The sequence below is a fragment of the Anser cygnoides genome, chromosome 3 (assembly GCF_040182565.1).
Source record: "Anser cygnoides isolate HZ-2024a breed goose chromosome 3, Taihu_goose_T2T_genome, whole genome shotgun sequence".
Taxonomy (NCBI): Eukaryota; Metazoa; Chordata; class Aves; order Anseriformes; family Anatidae; genus Anser; species Anser cygnoides.
In genome coordinates, this window is record NC_089875.1 from 116035661 (window position 1) to 116055723 (window position 20063).

Genomic DNA, 20063 nt, shown 5'->3' on the forward strand with positions numbered 1-20063 from the left:
ATATTGTGTTTTATATTCCCCAAAGGAGAAGTTCTGTGAAGTTTTATTTGGTGCAAGCATGATGTATGTAGATCTATCTTGCTCAAACTTGTATTAGTTTTATTCAGGCAAAGGGGAGGATCCAAGCCTACTTGGAACATGATCTGTTAGAAATTGTTCTAAAACTACTCATCCTGTCTTTCTTTTCTTCCCTTCTGATCTCTATAAACCTAGTTATATGTGCACTTTGGAAGCCAGTTTAAAAATTAAAAAAAAAAATTATTAAAATAAATAGCTTCTAATAAAAGTATTTTATACTTAATAGGCCTAAAAACTCTTATATTTCAAAGGTCTGTTGGCTTTGATAGTTTCTACAATACCTAGCCCAGCAGGTTTAACTCTTTCTGTGTTTGAGGCATGAGGTGCCATTGAAATAAAAATATTCATAGTTTTTTGCAGTGTGTATTTATATTATCATCTTGAATTGTTGCACAAGGGGTATTAAAGAGGACTTGTGATAGAATACTTTTTTTTAGATTGCCTTTTGTTGTGTATATGTAATCAAAGTGCTACTGAAAGTTCAGTGTTTGGAGAGGATTTAATATATTTCAGCCTTACCTAAAATATCTACAAATAGAATACTATAGATGAGGAATTAACTGCAAGAAAGAATAAACCCCCAGCTCAAGAGTGCACGAATAACATTCATAGGTGGCCATGTTGTATTGACATTTTAGTTGTTCACTGGCTGGCTCTACGCTGTACATTCTATTGCACCAATTACACTTTGAGAGGTTCCTGATCGCTTTACAGCATTAGTGAGATCAAATCTTGTAGAATGACAATAGCCAATTATATAAACACAAGGCCGGGTAGATACACTCCAGCAAAGCTGAAGCTGCAATCTATCTTTACCAGTGGTGATTTTATAGCATGCACTCGCATACTTAGCCCCATTCACATCGATCTGGAGGGCTCTATCGCTGCACAGCTATGCCAGCAGCCCAATTAAGAGTAGGATTTAACATCAGAGAAACTTTATGAATCAGAACTTATTTAAAACCATTTTGATTTAACTTTAAAGTTCCTTCCTTGAGTAGGAAAGGCATTTGGAAGCTTTTCCAACAGCAAGAAACATAATTTTCCAAATGATTTTCTACCCAATGATAAAAATGTCTTTTGTAAGATCCAGCAACATGCTCTTTTAGGAAGCATAGCTTTAAACAGTGAATCACTGCCTTTTTAAAGACTGAAGAGGAGTTAAGAGTAGATGTTCTTAAAATTAAAATACTTATTGCAGTCATAAGGAATGTCAGAGTAAGTGCTCTAATCAGGAAAAATTATGCCTTGAGCTTTAGGGGTTTCATGCACGCACAAAATTCAAGGATGGTTTATTATTTTGTGCAACTGTCTCTGACACTCAGCCATAGGAAAAAAATGGATTAAAGTAATCCCTAGGGTAACTTTTCTCCCTCCCTGAAGCATAAATTTACTACAGTGCTTTTGTTCCTTGCTGTTAACAAATATATATATATATATATATATTTAAAGAGGGGAAATGTCCATAATCAAGGAACTATTCAGCTATCTTTTCAGAGCTACCCTGGATATGTAGGTTCTGCTATGGCAGAAGCAAGAAAGTTAACATATGTTGTCTGGATGGAGCTGTAACTTCACAGAGCCTGAGGCAAGGTAGGCAACCAAGCAGCGAAAGATGCCAATTTAATTCTAGTTAATGCAGCAGGGCTTGTTTATGTGAGTTTGTCCAAGGTCTTTTTTTTTTTTTTTTTTTCCTCAGTAAGAAATGCATTCTTCACCCACCTTGTAAAGATAGGAACTTATTGGTAGTTTTTGTCCTAGTTAATAGCAGCATCTTCTGAAGTGTGGTTTGTGCATTTCTCTCTTCACCCAGCAGCAATAACAACCAGAGCTCTACACCACTGCCCAAATATCTGTTTCTGCCCACTTACAAGTACAGGATAACTGAGATGGCTGGAAATTTCTCTTTGTTTGGGACCTGGGGGAAAAGAAAATTTAGGGAAGGAATATTTGCAGCCAGAAGAGGAAGATAGAAGTGTGCAAAATTGTAGGAGGAACTGAATTGAATGACAAAGCATCTTTGGTAAAACAAAGTTTGGGAACCCTTGGAAAAAGAGGAATGTCAATTAAAGTTAGGGAGATATTAATTGAATAGTGTGTGGGGAAGAGAGAGATCAAGATTTACGTGAGTACCTGAAGCACAGCCCAGATAGATTACTTGCTGCTGTCAGCATCATCCGTGCAATATAAGAGAGATTGAATGTGTGCTATAAAATGCATCGTTTAACAAAGTTCAAGCTATTAAGTAATTACAATATAATATGTGAACATGCTGAATATGCTTATTTAAATGTAAACAGTTATTCACTGTTTATTTTTAGTACAGGAAAATTATCCAGCTTGTTTTGTTGTCCTTGCTGTTTCATATACTAGTGATCTACTGCATGCCTTAAGCCAGCACAGAGGTTGTAGCTGTTTTTTTATCAGTGGCATCCAGGGACTCTTGAAAGGTGCAAAGTGCATGAGCTGCAAAGGAAACAAAAGCAAGGTGGGTAATAAATATTCTTTGCTCCAATGGACTGAGGGAATAGCGGCATTACATTTCCACTCATAGAGAGACTGCTAATTTGCCCATTAGTCAGTGATGTTAAGGGACAAAGCTTGAATGCCTAATCAACTATTATTACTCAATGGGAAAGATTAGCCATAGGAATAAATGGGTTTACTTATAAGATAGGGAAATACTTCATTTAAGTGAGAAAAAAGGAAGTTATGTTGGTTGTGTGCTAGCTTTTAGCTCTCCTGGCTCTGTCACTGGCAAACTGGGTGGCTTAAAGCAGATCATTTCACCTGCCTTTGTGAAGGCATGGCCAAACAGTTTTCAGCTGTAGACATCAAAGCAGTAAACACTGTAATTTCCCAAATGAAGACTACAGTTTGGCTCTCAATTATGTCTTCCAGAACAATCACAAAAAGTGAAGCACAGTATGTCTGCAAGGTCTTTCCAATGCTAACACATTCTGATCCAGCAGCTGGCAGCATTAAGCAGAACTTTGCTCTTGGTTTGGTTAGCTCTGGTGCTAGTACTTGTCCCAGCACCTTCAAATCAGAGCTGACCAGCATCCAACCATCATAGAGAAGAGGCAAAGAAAATGCTCATCTGCCTGAAAGAGGCTGCAGAGATACTGTTTTCCAGTAATACAGACAAGCAAATCTGGGTACAGACTTTTTGGGGGGTTATATTTAAAACCATATAGTGAGGTACCAAATTTAGATCTAAGGCCTTTATTTAAAGATCTCTGATATCATTAGTCTTTTGTGACTGCAAGTCAGGGAGATACTAGGCAAGGAGATATGGGGCAAACCTCAATTAGGAGAAAGGGCACTGAAGCGCCCACTCTCCTACAGACTTACTGTGTGACTGGCTGCTTGGCCTCAGGGCCAGAGAACAGGCTAGCAGAGATGTAGCCTCTGAGTCTTGGCTTCCATCAGTAATTTGAATGCAATTTGGAGAGCTCAGATCCCATCATGGCTGGTGGGTAGGTGGCTGCCACAGGGGAGAAGTTCCTGTAAGCATGTATGCAGAATATATACCAAAAAGTGAGTAGTGTTTTGGAGGATGAAGAAATAAAATCCATTTAATTGCCTTGGTATTTATTATTACTATTATAAATAACATAACATAAACATGGCAGGAAAAAAAAAAAAGAAAATCAAAATCCACCTCTGTTAGGACTTGGCAGGATTCATGCCTTCTTCCCTCAGGAATATATGACAGCTGTTGAGGAACCTGGGGATAAAGATATTATTATTTCCCCAGGAATTAATATCTGTTAATAAAGTGCAGTCTTAGCCATTCCAGAGATTAAGGCAGACAGAAAACTAAACAATCCATTTGTAGATCTTTGTGTTATTTTTGGGACCTTCCTATAAGGTAGCTCTGTGTGGGAGTACTTAATAAAATTCAGAAAATGAAGAGTTTTATCAGCTGGTGAAGTTGCTTTTTCCTCTGCAGTGCTATCAGGAATACATAGGCCATGGAAAAGGAAGGACATGCAGCGTGGGACCAGCTCTTATGTAAAGACCAGCACAGAATCTATGTACAGATTCAGTGATGCATTGGGCCTAATGTTTTTAATCTGTGCAAGACTAATTACATCTATGGCAAACAGATAGCTTGAGTTGGGAAGTGTAATTTTCTTACACTGTCATCAATATTCTGCACATAATCTAGAATATTACTGATACAAAATTGGGGGTCTCACAAAAAAATAACAGTTGATGCAGCAGGTGAGGATGCTGGGGATACCGGTGAAAGACAGTTAATATGTTATTGTTTCAGGCAGCATTAAAAATACAGATTTTTTAATAACAGAAATACATTTTTTTAATAACAGAAAATTTCCATCTGACCTCACAGTTTGTCACACAACTGAGCACACATCTCACTCCACTGAGCACTGACTACACAATAAATAAACGTGCTATTATCACACACTTGCCACATACCTCAAGAAAGTAAGTGTAAAAGAAGCTTAGAAGTGAGATGCGTATGAAACAGTTTGGGGAAATGCATTTCACTATGCAGTTGCTTTGATCTGAGAGACCTACCTGGTCCTTTATGGGTGCACCAATAATGGATTGCAACTCATCTTTGATCACTTCTGATGGGTCCTATGTTGGAGGTATCTTTAGTGCCTTGTACAGTTTCATGCTTGGCATCTCAGGTGCTCTGGCCATTGCTGTACGCCTGACAGTTTTTGAGCAGCAATGCTCTAATTATGTGAAGCGTACTGAATAGAAGATAGCTGTGGTAGTTGCATTAAATAAATCCTGCTGCATAGAGAGAAAACTTTTGATAAAAATCAGGTGGAGAAGAGCCAGAAAAAATAGATGTTTGCTGCACTTCTGTAAATGTTGTTTCTTAATAAAAGACGACATTCTGAAGTGATTCTGTAGGGCAAATTTTTTGGCAGTGGAAGATGACAAGAAACCGATTACTTGCTCTGCAGCACTAAGAAAAAGAGATCTTTTCCCTCTCCATTTTGATAAAAAAATAGGCTTTTTTTTTTTTTGTTAATTTATTTTTTGCTTTAGTTTTTGTAAATATATATACAGGATACATTTTATAAAAATGGTATACAAATAGCTAGGACTTTCCCATGATTTCCTCCTTAAATATTTTAAGGTTTTTGGAGACTTTTTATTTGGAGACTATCATTTACTTATGCCTATAGACCTTGCCTGAGCTATAAATGAGCTTTGTAGCTGTGGCCCTATGCGTAGTCTGCACGTCTTTCCCTTTGGCCTTGTCCAGGAATTGCCCTGTCACCATGTCTTCCCCCTCTTTAGGACACAAAGACCAAACCACCTTTAACTTGCACCATCTGACTTTATTCACATCTTTGGGTACTGGATGTGAAATGTCTGTGCAAAAGGTATTACAAAAAAAAAAAAAAAAGCTCTTAAAAAAAGTCCGACATAAATGTCAGCAGATTATCATAACTCTACTGCATCACCTCTCAAAAGGAAAATCCCATGTTTGGCTTGTAATCACTTTCAGTTACATCGAAGACTCAAAGCTGAGGGATTTTTCTTGAGAGAACAAGATTGAAGATTTTAAAGGGAAAGATCAGAGGGACCTGCACCAAGATCCTTTAAAAATTTCACTTTTTAACCTCTAAATAGTGGAAGGTTAGTGAAATTGTTCTATTGTAACACAGAGGAACCTCAGGAAACAATTAACAACCCATTTGTGCCTTTCCCCCCAAAATTCATCCCTCAGGACATACAGATTATGGGCACTGAGAGGCAACATATATATATTAACGAGCAAGACAAGGTAACCTTCAGGCTCCAAAATGTTTCTTATATATATAGAAAAAAAAAAAAAAAGAAAAGAAAATTTAAAAAGAAAGAAAATCACAACCACACAGAAAGCAAACAAACAAACAAACAAACAAAAAAAGGCAAAAGCAAAAGAAACCCCCAAATTATAGATGTCAGTGAATTTTCTTTCTGACTGTTGTCAAGGCATTTTAGTGATTGTTTGGGGAGAAGTAATGGAATGTTGATGGGATGTTGATTACATCCAAAGAAAATTTGTTGGAAGAGTTCAGCAATAATGTGATGTGAGTACTGAAATGTACAGTTACTGCTCCAATGCCTTTTTTTTTTTTTCAGGCAAAATTAGGCAAAGAAAGAGGGAGGGAAGCTGGAGGTGATGGACATCATCCATCTTCAAGGTGAGGGTAACCAGAAGGTGTCTGTGGGTGGAAGGGTGTGGACATGTGCAGACTGGGAGAGTGAAAAGGGAAGGAACTGGGTTTGGGAGGAGGAAAACAATTGAGGGAGCCTGTCATTGACAGCAGAACGTGTGTTGTAGGGCTGGTCTGAAGGGTTCAATGGAGTGGATCTTTGCTGTTAACAAGGAGACAAACCTACAAAATGCTCTGCAAGGGACAATCAGGCACTGGGAGCTTAATGGCCTTTTCTTTTTAAATTCCTTCAATGTGTTTGCAGGCTTTTTCTCTTTGTTTGCTTTTTATTTTTATGATGCATCGGCATTCAAAGCTTAAATGTGTAGGACTACAAAGTTATAGCTTGTTCCCAAAGGAAGTACCAGGCAGTGACTGCTCTATGGGCTGTGTGTATGTCAGCAAGCAGGAAAATACAGCTGAACTAGCTTTCTTAATGGCAGCAGAGTCCCTTTAGACAGCTTACAGGCTTCCACCCAAAGTAATTGCATACAGTCAGCTCCTAACATACTGCACTTTTAAATCAGAATCTTTTTTTTTTTTTAAATTGCTTTCTTGTTTCAAACTTGCCCAAAGGTACTTCATTAGTGAAGTTTATTCCAACTGTTTAATATCTAGCAACCTGATGATTTAAAATTGCAAAAAACTGTGGAATAATGAATGTAAAGTACATTTAAGAAAGACATGCTTCTTCTGGGATGGAAGAAACATTCAGATGCTGGGATTTTCTGACATACAGAATTATAAATGTGGGCTGAACATGAGACATTGAAATAAAGAATTTTATAATTTTCTAAAGTGGCAGTTTTTGAAAACAAGTTTTTGAAGATTTTTAGACAGTTTAAATTCAGCGACATGTGTTTAACAATGCCTCTCAGTGCCCTTGTACTACCTTTTCTCTGATAGTTTTCTCCCAAATCAACAACCCACCTATAATTACTTTTTTCCTTTTTTTTTTTTTTTCACAGTGGCACAGGTTTGTTATACCCATAGCCAAACCTGGTATTTTTGACACTGTTACCTACTGATATTGCACATTTGTTTGGTATTACTGATAGGTTCCCCAGCTGCTATGGCCTTTCAAGGTCCTGCTCTCCAACAGGTCCCCAGTACTCCCCTTCAATTACCTGTGAAACTTGGCCATTTCTCACAAACTTTCCCTAGGATGGTAAAGGAAAGGTGAGTGGCACAGCAACCCTACCATCCCTTGCGGTACTATCTGGGGCTTTTGTCAGCTTTGCACATTGCTCTCATCGCACAAAGCAATTTTCTGTGTTGTGTCCAACAGTTTCCCATGTCCTGTTCAGACAATGTAACCTCAGGTCAGGGCTTAAGGAATGGTCCCTGCTTGATAAATCAGTCATGCAGGGACAGAGAAAGTACTTTACCTGTGCCTGACAGTCAAGGTCTGACCTTGTTCTTCCTTCTCTCGAAAGTCAGAGATTAGTAATAATGTGTTCTGCTTGTCTAATAATGTCAAAATCACATAATTTAAAGCATATGACTTCTTTCTCCTTTGAATATCTTCATTTCTGGAAGTGTCACTGAATCTTTTGTGAGCATATCTGATCTCCCAGGTGCTGTGTGGAATGATTAAATGTGTGATTTGGAGAAGCATTAATGGCATCGTCTTGCTGAACTATCCTATGCAGTACTGGGAGGGAAGACCTTGAACAGGACATATTCTCCACTGCATGGAAGTAACTCAGAAGAGCAAATACAAGTGGTTCCAATTCTCACCTGTTTAAGATCACTTGGTGAAAGTGAGGAGAAAACCAGAGGCTACATGGTCTGATGTTCAAACATGCATGGCTTGAAGGCAGGCACCAGCCTCCAAATCCTGTTCACCATCACAAACATCCATAAACTCATGTTTTTGCAATGCATGTAATGCTTGCTCTTTAAATTAAATGAAATTTAATTGGTTTAAAATAAATTTAAAAGAAAACATAAATGTCAGCATTGAACCAATCTCAGCTTCCTCTTCCTCTTCCTCTTCCTCTTCCTCTTCCTCTTCCTCTTCCTCTTCCTCTTCCTCTTCCTCTTCCTCTTCCTCTTCCTCTTCCTCTTCCTCTTCCTCTTCCTCTTCCTCTTCCTCTTCCTCTTCCTCTTCCTCTTCCTCTCCCTTTTCCCTTTCCCTTTCCCTTTCCCTTTCCCTTTCCCTTTCCCTTTCCCTTTCCCTTTCCCTTTCCTCTTTCCTCTTTCCTCTTTCCTCTTTCCTCTTTCTTTTCCTTTTCCTTTTCCTTTTCCTTTTCCTTTTCCTTTTCCTTTTCCTTTTCCTTTTCCTTTTCCTTTTCCTTTTCCTTTTCCTTTTCCTTTTCCTTTTCCTTTTCCTTTTCCTTTTCCTTTTCCTTTTCCTTTTCCTTTCCCTTTCCCTTTCCCTTTCCCTTTCCCTTTCCCTTTCCCTTTCCCTTTCCCTTTCCCTTTCCCTTTCCCTTTCCCTTTCCCTTTCCCTTTCCCTTTCCCTTTCCTTTTCCTTTTCCTTTTTTTTGTTTCTTATATCTCATGGAAGTTGTATGAAATTCATTTAGTTTTAGAGAGACCCCTGCTGTACTCTGACTTCCTCGGGTATACTTTCTATCTTGTTTGAATCCTGTAATTTTTTCTCTTTCTACTTCCTTGTCGATCTCTGTGAATCTTTATTATATACGGAGAAATTCCCCAAATCTTTTTCCACAAATTGTTTTGATCCAGAATTATTGCTCATCAAAAACAGATGTGAGGGTTGGACTTTTAGGATATAGACTTTCAGCCATATGCTGGTAGGAAAGGACGATAAAATGTATCTGTGAAGGCAAAAGAAGATGAGGAGCTGCTCTTAAATTCTGCCAGTGAATCCAACAGCTTTTGTTTTCTACTTCTGTCAAGGAGAGACTAGGGAGAAGGACGAGTCATTTACAGGCACAATAAAACAGAGCATTAGCTATACATGGAGAGTCACTAAAGTGGGTATTTTAAAATTTTACATTGGAAATCAAAATATTTTCTTCTGCCTAGTATAGCAGAAAAAAATTAAAAATAGATGGGGAAGTTGCCAATGGGTTTATTGTGTATTAACAAAAGTTATTTTTGGATCAGTATGCAACCAGTCAAGAAACAATTCTTCAATATAGCATCTCAGTGAGCAAGTGTTTTATTTTTTAATATTCTGATGGCAATAATCTGCCTGATGTTGGGTGTCAGTTCTGATGATGATCAAATGGATGGATAAATTATTAAGCAGGAGTGATGGACAATTCTTCAGGGTAACTACTTTAACAGTAATAAAAATGAGTATATAAAGTACACATGCTGACACCTTTGTAATGGCAAATGTTGCTTTTGGAAGCTTTCTCTGTAGCTGTGTCATGCTATATTACCACAGTTGCTAAAACAGTAGTACTCTAACAGCCATGGAGGACAAGAGGAGAACATGGGTGAAACGAATTTGGATGTTCTTTAATATTTTCATAGAGCAAATATCTCCTTAAGGAAAATATTATCACTCTTGGCAATCTTGTCATTATCCTTGAAAGACAATACCAAGAGTAGGACTGGAGACTGAGCCTGGGAAATACTAATCCATAACTACCAGACCAGAATTCTGTTGTAGCCCAGGAAAGCAAATATTGTCATCATCTTCTACTTACCTCTTTAATAGGTGTAAACAGCTGGGCCCACGTTTCCAGACAGAAACTCTGTATATATACTCTGTGTATATATATGTATATGTATATATATATATATATTTCCAGGATGTGCTTATCACTATTAGGAGAGCATGTCCAAAGATTATCGTAAAAAAAATTCTTTCAGCCATTACCAGTGATAGGAGTCATTTCTTTCATGAGGAAGACATTTGTGCAAGGAGTTCTTGATTTTGTGTTTCTTGGAGGTTCTCCATGCCATCTACCGATGCAGATGCTTTGATATGTAGTCTCATTTTGACCTCAGTTGTTTCAGGTCTGTGGCCCATAAGTTTAATTTCTGAGGATGAATTTTTGCATGACCAGGACATTTAGAATGGATGACAGAGAGCCTGGGAGATGCTTAGCAGCAAGCAGCAAGTCCGACTGGTTGGCCCACTGGTCTCTTTGGACCTCGGTTGCTATAAAACCTGTGAAACATCCTCCACTTACACTGGGATGTTGTGAAGACAGTCACTTTGCACTTGGAAGGAGTCTTGGGATAGACTCCTTTGTGCTCCCCCCCCCCCCCCCCAATTTATGCTGCTCTTCCACAAAGTTGACTCTTATTTATCGCAAACGAGTGGGATCCATCAACTTCAGTTACTGTCCAAAGCTTCTTGGTGGTGTCAGGTAACGTTTTCTTTCAGTTAGAAGAGTGAAGGTGGCCATTTACCTTGATGAAGCTGACAAGCTGTAAGTTGTCGTTAAACTGCAGAAACTCTATTTCTGTCACTCATATGTCAGAAGTGATAGATTCACTGGGCACAGACCTCCAAGCACTTTGAAACTGAGGGCTTGGCTGAGCCCAAATGCTGTATTGTGTTAGCTATCCTTGCTAGTGTGAACGTTTGCTGCTTTAAGTGCTTCTATACAAAAATATTCGCTTTCCACTGGTGAATGTCACCTTATTAGCACCTGATTGTGGTTTAACTGCATAACTGAGTAAGGCACTGACAAAGCCTATGTTGGCGTTAGGAAAAGTAAAACAATAAGAAGCTGAGGACATACAGTTGCAAACAAACAAACAAAAAAACACCACCAAGGATCATTGAGTCCAACTCCTGGCCCCAAAATATCAAACCATATGTCTAAATGTTTAATATTTATTAACTAGAAGTATTTATTATTTGTTAATCTAATTCTTTCAGTACTTCTCTTTGAGAAGATTGGCCCATACCTGACAAATCCTGAGTAAACTAACCCTTTTGCCTTGATATTCCTTGAAATCTAATACAATCAAATTCATAGTATCATGGAATATCCTGAGTTGAAAGGGACCCCCAAGGATCATTGGATCCAACTCCTGGCTCCACACAGGACCACCCCAAAATTTGACCCTATGTCTGAGAGCATTGTCCTAACACTTCTTGAACTCCATCAGCTCGGTGCTGTGACCACTGCTCTGGAGAGCCTGTCCCAGTGCCTGACAACCCTCTTGGTGAAGAACATTTTCCTAATGTTCAATTAGGAAAATCTGGTCTATCCAGCTATCCTGATAGACCAGAAGAATACAGAAAGGGGAAGATCCTACAATTCTGCTATAAAAATATCTATGTTTTCATGGATTCTTAGTGTTCCTGGTTACTCTATCCCAGAAGCTTCCAGAGATTTATTCTGGATGATTATTCTCTAGGAGAATTCTCCATTCACATATACATCATTTTCATACTTGCTTTCCACAACAAAAAATACAAGGGTGTCATCCAGAAAGGGACTGTAGTGGACTTTAACCATGGCCCTGTCAGGACAATGGAGAGGATGAAGCTGTGGGGACCAAGGGGAGGATAACTGACTATCTTCAGCTGCAGGCATGATAGAACTAGTACACATGTAGAAGGGAAGGATCCTCTCTTCTGCAGGATTAGCTAGTGCTTCAGGGGAGAAGGTAGCTGTTTAGCACAAAATCTCCTCTTCAGATATGCTCAAAAGATTTTTCTGATCTTTGTTGGTTTGTTTCGGGAACTCCTGTTTGGTTTGTTGTTGTTTGTTTTGCTGGGTTGTTTGTTTGTTTTCTTTAGCTGTATGAGTTAGTTTCTACACATCCCTGCTTCTATCTTTAGAGAAGATTTTGTTTAGCACACAGCCAAACCGCTGCTGCTGTGGAACCTGTGGGAATTGCACTGCATTTTCCTCTCTAGGTTTTAAAAGAACTCTAGTCTGCATATTACGGATTCATCTTTTACATTAGGTAATTCAAGAGCAAGAGGTGTTGAGAAGAGTGGATTAGATATCCTCTCAAACAGGCCTTGGGGAATTTTGCAAGAAGAAGGGAAATAAAATTTGTTAGGTTGTGGTTTTCGTCACAGGTAGCCCTCATGGATGGAAGAGGGACAGCTTTCATTATTGGTTTGTATACACTTTACAACTGTGGATACTTGGTTGAACCCCTTCTGCAAAGTGATTATTCTGTGTTTCCCTCAAAAAAAAAAAAAAAGAAAGAAAAAAATGACATTTTACACTGCTAGATGGTGAGTCTGAAGCAGCATCCAGAATAGATGACCCTGCAATAAGATGGAAATAATGCCACGATTTCTCTTTTTGTTTTACCTACAAGTTCTTCTGCTTAATCTGTGCTATGCTTGCAATGCATTTCTTCCTCTGCCAGAAAGACAAAAACTGACTCATTCACACTAGTGTCAGTGAAATAGTGCAACCAATGTCAAATTTCAGTTTTTCACTAGCTTCTCTATCCAGCCACTGTTTCTGTTGTAACAGTGACACCAGCCATACTATTCTAACCCTTGTCTGTCTAGACAGAAGAACTTGCATGCAAACCTTCCTGAGGATTTAGTCACTAAAGCTATTTTTTGTATGTATATATCATCTTGCTCTTTCCATAGTATTAAGAATGGAAAATACAGAGTAACAATATGGCAGTACAAGAACTGGGGAAACTGGTACAATCATGATTTTTGTTCACAGTGTCCTAAGCCTACACTGAGGTTGAGTGAGTATGTGAGGTCTCTTCTTGACTTGAATGGATTAGTAAGTTTTGTTCCATTCTTTGTGACTGGTGTGGCCCTTAGGGCTGGCATACCAAGGAAATGAGTTTTCAGTATGCTTGGGTTTACAGCTATCAGTGTGGGCTGTCTTACTTTTATTTGACATTCATCTATGAATGATCTCGAAGTGGATAAGCTGTTAAAGGTCCAGATCTGTGGGCAATACAAATCATATTAATTATCTTTGTCAGATGTTTTATGGCAGCGGCGACCTCTATAAGGATCTGACAAAAATGAGTCAAAAATGTGGCAGATGAGCTCTGTTATGAATAAATGTGCAGTAGTTCATCTGCGGAAAAAAATCTAAACCATGCCTCCATGATACTGACAGTCATTTCAGAAAGGAGATCCTGGCATCACTGTTGGCAGGTCTTGAAATCAGTGGTTTAATGTGCAGTGACAGCCAAAAAGCCAACAGAAAGTGAGGCATCATCAGGGAGAGTACTGAAGAAGAGATCCTTTGCTGCTGTTCAAAACTTTGGTTGCACATACACTATGAGCAATTCTGGTCTCCACATCTCAGGAAGGATGGGATGGGGTTATAGAAAACAGAGAGAAGGGTGATGAGGAACCAAAGCTAATCAAATCATGAAGGCAGTGGAAAAAATAAATGCAGAACTCTTACTCACAAACAACAACAACAAAAAAGCAAGACAAAGCACAAACAAACAAAAAAAAGCAAACAAGAAAGCATTCCTTGAAACTTGTAGGATATCAATTTAGACCATATTTTTAACAGTGCTTGTTTTTCTTTTTACAAAGTGGGTAGTGAAATTCAGAAATTTGTTTCCAGTAGAGTGAGGATGTCTGTGGTCTGTTCCTAGAAGAAAAAAGAAGTACAAAAGCAGTACAAAAGAAGGCTTTCCATTAGCTGTAAACAGTAGCTATGGGATGCGGTCGCATTGTACCTTTCAGGGTGTAGTACATTGTATAGTCAAACAACAGTTGTTTTGCTTAATTTAGCCAATCTATACCAGTAAATCAAACAGTGCTTGGTGGTTTCCTGGGCTCCAAAACTCAACCATCTATACTATCAAGATGTTGTCATGGGTCTTGGCACATTTTTAGCGTGGTCCAATTAGCAGACTCCAAAATATTTTTGGTTATATTTTGAGAGTTAGCATGGACCAGGGACCATTTACAATGGCATTTTGGATACCGTCACCTTGGTGTGTGATAGGAGAATCTAACTACATGGATGTGACCAGATAGCTCCACTTGGTCTCAGGGTATCTCAAGGAACAAGTACTGGCCCTGTATAATTTACTGGAATATGTGTAGCCGGAGTGTTGAAGATCTATGGCTTAAATATTACTGCTGCCATTTGACTATGGGTATTATGGGCCTAAGAACAAGAATCATGATAGAGCTGTACCAAGTGTACATACTCTGTTGAAGCTGTCACACAATATATGTGTGGCAAGTCGGGGTAATGAGGCTGAAGTGAGAATGAGCTGCTCATTTAATGTAATGGCATTGATTTTTGAACTCTGCCCTTGGTTTTAATACTGAAGGACTTGGGAACAAATGCTACTGCTGGTTGAAGCCGTGTTTGCCCATTGTATAACCTCATCCATGCACATCACTTGCATAACTAATTTTTGCTTCAACACCTTGCCAAGCCAGCTGTCCCGTTTTTCCTCTGTGTTTACTCACTGAGGGTAGTTTTAGACAGCTCTGGCTCAGTGAGCTGGTAATCAGTTACTAGGCTCATGGATTTTCATTCTACTCATGCTTCTGGGAAGTGCCCAAAGATTTCTTTGCAGAGTCCTATACACCCATCTCTGATTCCTTCTGTAGCCATGAGTGAACAGCTGCTTCCAAGTCTGTGTGACTTACGGAGCATGACTGTACCATTTGTGCAGGATGACAGTTTAAGTGAGGAAACCTCTTTGATGGGTCAGCAGGGGAAGGCAATATTTGAATAAAGCCATAAATGACTATCTGAGACAAAGACACTGTAAGAAATTCTGGAAGTGTTTCAAACAAGGAAATAAAAAGATTTTGAATTTTAAATTTGTCTCCTGATGGTTGTTTGCAAGGTGAATGCACATCCTATAATGAAGAAGCCATCCACTGTGAAATCTGGTGTACAGGAGGTGGGTGCTGACATCCTTTGTTTATCTCCACTAAAATTACATATATAAATCAATTTACAGAGATTATATTGTGCGGGGTGGAATCTAACACAGTTTTCAGATGTCAGGCTAAATCCTAGCCTATCAGAGGGACTAGAGCACCATGTGTACATCAGAAGATGATGAGCAATTATTCAGAGCAGAGCTTTCACCTTTAAGTAGCTTTGAAACATATGTGTTACTTTCCCCTTTTGGGTAACTCAAGAAATATCATGAAGGATTTTAGTCTTGGAGCTGATACACACTTAGAATTGCTGCACTGAGTCAGATCTGAGGATTATTTGGATTGGTTTCCAGTTGCTGTCCATAGGCAACATTAAATCCTGCAGAGTGATGCCAAACAACCTCACTCTTTCCAGCAGTCAGACATGGAATAATCTCCACCTATCTCCAACAAACACTGATAAACTTAAGACCTGGAAAACCTTTCCAAAATGCTCAGTGTCACCCAGGAATGATTCAAGATAGCCTTACAGTAAAAATTGCAGTGTCTTTTTTGATGTCTGCTGAATTCCCTCCTTCAAGAAATATTTTTGCCTTCAGAAACCAACATGAAATTTATAGGTATGTTGCAATCAGTTCTAACAGTGTAGGTAGGGATGCACTGAAGCATGTTACGAACACACATGAATTGACATCTCTTAACTACAGTGTGAACGGATCTGATTATATCACCAGACCCACAGCCCTCCCATTGACCAGGTTTATTACCAATCCTGGTGTTATTGCATTGGCTCTGTCACTTCCCAATTAACAGCAGTTACTAGGGCTGCAGAACACATTGCTCTGACCATTAAGAATCACAAATTCTCTGAAGATGCATTTATATATTTATTTATTTTGCAAAGGACTAAACACAATTCTGAATTTTCCAGGTCACAATAGGGATTATATCAGTAATTCTGTTGCTTAAAAATATGAATATAGAAATTATTTCTGATAACTTTCCATATATTGTTCTTGCTACTCCCATGGGAAAGCCTAACAATGCACATATACAACCATGTTTTCTCACACAGCAGACATGCACCCTTCTGATTTAAAGTTGTTGTTCTTTCTAGCAAGAGAAATGACATTGCTGTAAGTGTGCTGATATGTATTTCCATGAATTTAGGATGATGGCACTTCTGGTAAGTCCTGAACCAGCTTGGAAGATACCTAAATACATGAAATCAGTTCATATATAAGGAAGTAGGTTGTTTACATGATTAACCTACACAGTTTCACAAGCTTTCAGGTCAGCACCTCCTACAGATCTAATTCAATAGATCTCAGGATTGGCAGAGCTGCACTCTGTCCTGGTTATCCCCGTGGGAGCTCAACAAATTGAATTATGCTAGGTGCTGGAGACTGAGCCTTCTGCTGCAGAAATATCTGCACTGAAAGATTCTATGCTAATGCACAGCAGATTGGATCCATCCAGCCTGAAATTTCGGGTTAGGGCAGAGGCATGTAACTGCAAGCAGTTGTGTTGTTGCATCTTAATTAGTTACTGCTCCCCAGGTGAACCACAGTAAATGGGAAGGTGCTCTCTGCTGCTCCTTTCCATTCCAGCATAAAATGCATTGGCGTTAGTTACCAAAACACCAACAAGTTTTGCCTCATAACCGCAGCAGACTAACAACACAGGTCTTAAAAATGTTAACTTGATTGCTCTAGGCCTGTATTCCTCTTATGTCAGTGGTTAAAACTTCAATCTAATTGAAAATCTGAATGAAAAGCTGGCAAAGACTGATTCTCTGTGCACCACCTTGGCTGTTTTCTCAAAACAATGGTCTATAAAGTTGGTTTTTTTTTTTTTTTTTTTTTTTAACTAAACCAGACTTTACAGTGACTTTTTTACTGTTCTGTGAAGGTAAAAGTAAAAAGTACAAAAAAGATGTATGCCTACCATGTCTGACCTCTGCTAGAATTCAACTGGGCATTTTTCTGAAGCATATACTAGTTTTCCTTAGATGACTTCAAAGAAAAACTTAAGATAGCCTAGAAATAACAGGAGTGTGAAAATGCTGTCCTTTGAAAAGGGTAGCTTTACAAATTCAGAAAAAATTACCTTTGATTCCCATAAAGCTAGGTTTTAAAATGCTGTAAAACTTTGGTTGTTCCTGCCATACAGCTAACTGTTCTCTTACTTGAACTCTGCAACACAACACAGATCCTGGATAATTAAGCTGCGTATGAATCACAGAATCACAGAATCACAGAATCGTCTAGGTTGGAAGAGACCTCCAAGATCATCTAGTCCAACCTCTGCCCTAACACTAACAAGTCCTCCACTAAACCATATCACTAAGGGCTACATCTAAACGTCTTTTAAAGACCTCCAGGGATGGTGACTCAACCACCTCCCTAGGCAGCCCATTCCAATGCCTAACAACCCTTTCAGAGTTCTTGAGTAGAACTACATCATACTGAAGAGCAGTCTGATGGGTCTGAACAATATCCCATGGCTTTTTCACCTGTAACCAATTTGGTTGTATTAGCTCTCAAGGAATATCAAGGCAAAATGTTTAGTTTACTCAGGATTTGTCAGGTGTGGGCTGATCTTCCAGAGGAGTACTGAAAGACTTGCATTAAACAATAATAAATACTTCCACATAATAAATATCTCCCTTGCTGTCCTGGATTTTTCTTGTGTCTCCTTTTGGTGTGGTCTGAATAATATTCACTCAAACGTCTACCCCATGCAGGGATGCTGCAAATGGTGTTCTTTACTCCCTATAACAGCATGTACACAATCTGATTTTTTAAGTAAAGCTGAATGTTCTTCACTTCTTACTGATTTGAGTAGAAATTCCTATGTATTTACTAAATTTCCAAGAATCGAGCCATTTCCGTACTTGAAGAAAGAATTTTAAGATGTTATAAGTAAATTGTGGATTTTATACTTAAACCATTAATTTACCTCATATCCAGAAGTATTAAGCAAGAGTTCGCTTCTGAGGCTGTTCTAGATGTACATAACTCTTTTTTTTTTTTTTTTTTTTTTAAAGTACAAGCTATTTAAGGCCAAATATTACCTACTTCGTTTTATGCATTGAAAAGACAGAAATAACTGTTCTGGCTATCCTTGCTTGCAGTTTGAGGAGACGCAGAAAGACAGCCTTTGTTTCACTCCCTGCAATTCTGCTGGTGCAGCGGTGCTCAGCAGCCCTGGGGAGCTGCAAAGGGAAAAGTCATTCATCTAGTTCTGATCACCTGATCTGAAGCAGGTAAGAAAAACAAACAAGTAAACAACAAACCAACCTAAACCAAAACTTCTAAACTCCAGGGAGTTTCATAACAAAACCTGTCTTGAGCTAATTTTCACTTTCATTTCAGGAATTTGACTGGATGGCAAGACTGGATTTTGCTGGATGGCAAGAAAGGCTTTTTTTGCTGTGGCAGGGTGCTTGATGATGTGAAACCTCAGCAGACTAGCTTACCTGGGTCCAAATGGTTTGGGCATTGAAAATGTGCATTTAAGGTCTCTCATGATCTGAAGGAAAACAGACCTTTGGGTTTCAGATCAAAGAGCCCTGTCAGCAGAGAGGGAGCTGTCCAGGAGGCCAAAGCAGGACAGGGGCACCTCTGTGCCATGAATTTGCAACACACTCAGTAAATGCAATCCCTATGGAGTTGGATCTCCCTGACATCCCTGGTGCTCCTCAGCCTCTTCCTTCTCTCCCCTTTCCCCACATCTGTGTTCCCAGCCCCATGTCCACCCCTGCCCCATTTGTCTGTTTTTCTCTTGAATCAGAACCGCTGAAGCCCTCACTGTGAGGTGTAGCTGCTGCTCTCTGAACCATGGTTGTCTGCAGTGAAGGGATGAGCCTTCACCTTTGTCTGTCTCTCCTGCCAAGGATGTGTCTGCTTCCTCTGTGGTGAAGGTTTAAAATTCATATGTATAGGCAGGAACTGAGGGCAGTTTTTAAGAAAAAGACAAAGTAGTTCTTGATGGTGTGCCTTCTTAGGAAGAAATGCCAATAGGTCTTGTACGAGGCCTGAAATCTGACATTAAAGAAGGCCTGGCTGGATCTCTGAAGTGATCTGCTGCTGAACACCGCTCAGAAATCCAAGTGATATCTGTGGTGGAGGAGGATATGGATGAGGTAGTGCATCTCTCTCAGAAAGCCATTCAAACCACTATAAAAGACTTTGTAGTGTCTGAGATTCTAGCACACTCCTCAGTAATTTCTTTCGCTGCTTAATTGAGCTTGCAGTTCAAAACAAAAAGAAAAAAGCAGTGTGTTCTTAGGCTGAATTTTCTAACTTCATAGTCACAGAATGGTTGAGGCTGGGTGCACCCCTGGGTGCCCCTGTCCCCCCCTGCCCCAGCAGGGTGCCCAGCCCCACGGCCCCGGGCTCAGGGAGCTCTCCAAGGAGCAGCCCCCGGCCCCTCTCGGGGCAGCCTGTGCCAGGGCTCCGGCACCCGCCCGGCCCAGCGGTGCTGCCTGAGGGGCAGGGGGAGCCGCCGGGGCTCCGGGCTGGGCCCGGGGCCTCTGGGCCCGGCCCTGGGCACCGCCGAGCAGAGCCCGGCTCCGGCCTCTCCGCACCTCCCTGCGGGTCCTGACGGCCATGGGGGAGCTCCCCCGGAGCCTCCTCTGCTCCAGGCCCAGAAGCCCCAGCTCTCAAGGCCTTTCTTCACAGAAGAGCTCCAGTCCTTTCAACATCTTCTTGGACCTTTGTTGGACCTTCTCCAATATGTCCATGTCTCTCGTACTGTGGAGCTCACGTATGGCCTCACCAGTGCTGTAAAGAAAACTTCTGTTGAAACATTTGATGCCACCAAGGTCCCCTTACTGATAGAAATGCCTTCTCCATCTAAGTGTGTACAGAAATGAAAGTGTTCTTCTCTTAACTTGGTTCATCTAGTGAAGTTTCTTCAGTGCTTCAAAAAGTAACTGTAAGACTCTGTGTAGACTAAAGATATACATAGGTTGAAAAATAATTAGAAGAATTATTGTGGAAAAAAATGCCTGCAAAATGGACAATAAATGT

The 20063-nt window shown here is 39.7% G+C and overlaps 1 long non-coding RNA gene across 2 annotated transcripts in view; it reads left to right on the top strand.

Moving 5' to 3' along the window:
* Positions 1–20063, top strand: part of LOC125182987 (uncharacterized) — a 96904-nt gene that overhangs the window by 64290 nt on the left and 12551 nt on the right. For both annotated transcript variants that reach the window (XR_007163931.2, XR_007163934.2), the window contains 2 exons: positions 6202–6263; positions 18164–18295. This is a non-coding gene — a long non-coding RNA (uncharacterized lncRNA). The remainder of the gene's footprint in view (positions 1–6201; positions 6264–18163; positions 18296–20063) is intronic.